The sequence below is a fragment of the Mercurialis annua genome, linkage group LG5, assembly GCF_937616625.2.
Source record: "Mercurialis annua linkage group LG5, ddMerAnnu1.2, whole genome shotgun sequence".
NCBI classification, from domain to species: domain Eukaryota; kingdom Viridiplantae; phylum Streptophyta; class Magnoliopsida; order Malpighiales; family Euphorbiaceae; genus Mercurialis; species Mercurialis annua.
This window is the reverse complement of record NC_065574.1, coordinates 43379057-43382754: the sequence shown is the minus strand read 5'-3', so window position 1 is coordinate 43382754 and position 3698 is coordinate 43379057.

Sequence of the window (3698 nt, the reverse complement as noted above, 5' to 3'; positions counted from 1 at the left end):
CCAATACCATCATGCTAACAATGGAGCACTTGCAGTCCGGGATTCGGTTTCCACTGCTCGAGCATTACAAGGAGTTAAGCCGTTACTTCGAGGTGCCCTTGTCGCAGATTCACCCCAATGGGGTTCGACACTACAGTTGCTTTTTGAAGCTCTGTGAGAAGACTGGGGTGGTTCCCAGCATGAGGTTATTCTGCTGCTTATACCTCATGTCTCTGAAGGACCAGAACCACTTCGCGTACCTGCGGTTCCAGAGTGAAAGAAAAGCTGTTCCCGGGGGGTTGATCTCTGGAGTGATTGATTCACTCCGGGATTTCAAAGAAGATTATTTTCAAGTTTCCCATCCTTCGGCCTTTGATGGGATGGGTACCTCGTGGGTGACCAAATGCTATAAGCCGGAGAAGTGGTTCCACATCCCGGGACCTCTGGAGGATAACGACATCGCGCTCCTTCGGGATGATGCCCCCCCCGGGGAAAAAGGCACAAGCTGATGACTTGTGCCCGAAGCTTGCTTTTGACTATTGGAAGAGTTCAGCGCCCGGTGATGGGGGTTTGTGACTTGCTCTGTAGTCTTGTTTGCTTAGTCTTGTTTTTTTTTTTTTTTTTTTTTTTTTACGTGCCCAGCTTGTCTTGTTGTTTTTTACATTGAATTTTGTTACTTGTGTGAGTACTGACTTCGTTGTGTACATTTTTGTTGCAGTGAACAACATAGATCTGAGCAAGCTAGCCGGGAAGAAAAGAAAGAGGCCGGCGAGCCGAAATGTAGCCCCGGCTCCTGTTCCGGTTCCCCGAGCTAGCGAGGTGCCAAAGTCACCTGCTGCCAAGGCACCTGCTACCACGGGTGTTCCTGAAGAACCCCTACGGGGTGTTGATGCTATCCCCCTCCGAGTTCGTTTACCGGAGGGGATCGAGGTGCCGGCGGGTGCCGAACCGGTCGGAAATATCCCGTTCGTGAACCTGGATTCCACCGAGACGGTGGATGGTCCCATCCGGGGCCCGGCTGATCCCCAGGGGGCAACTCCTGCGCCCGCTGGGCAAAGTTCTAGGGCTCCTCCAACTCGGGTGCCTGATCTTCCAGACATCTCGTCGGGGTCGAGCACCACTGCTCCGGGTCCCCAGACCGTCACTCGCGCGAGCTTTGCCGAGTGGGTCAACAGGCACAACGATGGTCGGCCGGCGACCCTCCATGACTTGGTCATTGCGGGCGATGTTGCTCGGGTGACTACCCTCCCTGCTGACCGGGAGCATTACAAGTCCCACAAACCCGAGAACTTGTGGGCTGTGGTCTCGTCCTTCTGTCTCCAGGTAACTGTCTTTGAGTTTTTTCCTTTGTATTTGTTCTTTCTTTGTTTTTATTTTAACTTGTATTTTTTGTTTATCGCAGGCCTCACAGATGGCCTACATGGCCGATCAAAACCAGAGCAAGGTGGAGATCGACCTGACCCTGGCCAAGGACCTTCTTCTGACCGAGAAGAAGAGGGCCCGGGAAGCCGAGAGGCGGGCTTCCGAGGCGGAGAAGAAGGCTTCTGAGGGAGCTGCCCTGGTTGCTACGCTGGAGTCTCAACTGAAGAGCTCCGAGGATCGCCGAGCTGAGGACCTCGGTGTGCTGGAGAAGCTGCGAGCTGAGGTGACTCAACTTGAGAATGACAGAGTCCTGGCCCGGGACGATTTCACCAAGCAGCTGGCCGACTTGACAACTCGGAACGATCTGGCTTCTAAGGGTCTTCGGGAGACCGTGGCCGACCAGAAGAAGCAGATTGCTGAGATCACCCAGCGGGCTGAGAAAGCGGAGGCTAAGGCTAAAGAAGTCACGGACCGGGAGGAGAAGGTCTATGAGGACTTCCGTCGCATTCTCTATGTCAGCGAGGTCCAAGCGGGCGAGTATGTCCGAGGTCGCTTTGGAGCTGATGTGGATGTTTCAGACTTTGTTCTGGACATCGAGGAGCTAGGTCGGCGGGCCAAGGAGCTGCCTGAGGACTATGATATGCCTGCTGACCTTGAGGATTATTTTGCGGATGATCAAGGCCCGGGCTCCGATCTTCCTAGATAGTTTTACCAAACTGAATCCGAACTGTAACGACCTGCACACCACAAGCAGACAGAGGTCAGAAAGAACTCCGGTGGGGGTCACCGGACGTTCACTCCGACGCTCAAGTAAGATTTGAGATAAAGGAAGAAGAAGAAGAGAAAAGAGAGTGCTTAGAGTGGAGAAAAAGAAAATTACCTAGGGGTTCTTGACTTAGACTTGGGATAAAAAATGCTAGGGTAGGTTCTTGGTTGTTCATAGATCGAGCTTGATCAAGTGGCTCGGTGTGGATAACCTGTTATCTCTGGATGACCCGGGATTGTCATAGCTCGCAGGCGACACATAGCCCGTGGGTGGCACACAGCCCGTTGGTGGCACATAGCCCGTAGATGGCACATAGCCCGTTGGTGGCACATAGCCCATTGGTGGCACATAGCCCGTTGGTGGCACATAGCCCGTGGATGGCACATAGCCCGCTGGTGGCACATAGCTCGTAGATGGCACATAGCCCGCTGGTGGCACATAGCCCGCTGGTGGCACATAGCCCGTAGATGGCACATAGCCCGCTGGTGGCACATAGCCCGTGGATGGCACATAGCCCGCTGGTGGCACACAGCCCGTAGATGGCACATAGCCCGCTGGTGGCACATAGCCCGTGGATGGCACATAGCCCGCTGGTGGCACACAGCCCGTAGATGGCACATAGCCCGCTGGTTTTTACCGAGTAGATTGCTCGGGTTTTTCAAGAAGACATGAATTCTTTTTAATCTTTTTTATTCATTGAGGGGAAAAACTTATGTTTGAGTTTTACAAAAGACTAACTCAAACATAAGTGAAAAAACCCCTAGGTACCTCGAAAATGAAAACAAGTAACTACTGATAGTATTTCCGAAGAACCTGGGAGTTCCAAGTTCTCGGGAGCACTCTGCCCGACATGTGCGCTATCTTGTAAGCTCCTGCTCGTCCGACCTCAGTGATTCGATAGGGGCCTTCCCAATTGGGTTCGAGCTTTCCCACTCCAGCATTTCCCTTAGCAATGTCTGCCCGTCTCAGGACCAGATCGCCGACTTGGAAACTCAAGGGTTTAACTCTCTTGTTATGATACTTAGCCATTCTTTGCTTGTATGCTTCGATTCTTAGCGCTGCCTGCTCTCTTCGTTCTTCCAGCAGGTCTAGGCATAGTTTCTGCTCTTCCTCGTTCTTAGCCTCGTCGAAGAATTGGACCCTTAGAGTTGGCATCCCGATTTCCACGGGTATCATTGCCTCACACCCATATGTCAGAGAAAACGGGGTGTCTCCTGTGCCTGCCCTTGGCGTGGTTCGGTAAGCCCATATGACCTTTGGTAGCTCTTCCAGCCACTGCCTATCGAACTCCCCTAGCCTGGCCTTGAGCCCTTTTAGAATCGTCCGGTTGGTTACCTCGGTCATCCCATTGCTCTGCGGGTGAACTACCGAAGTGAAACGCAGGTCGATGTGCAAGTCGTTGCAAAATTCTTTGAAGGCTCGGCAGTTGAATTGCTTTCCATTATCAGTTACCAACGCTCGGGGTATACCGAAACGGCACACAATTTGCCTCCAGAAGAAATCCCGGATCCGAGCTTCTGTGATGGTGCTCACTGCCTCTACCTCGAGCCACTTTGTGAAGTGATCTACTGCCACTATCAAGAACTTTTTC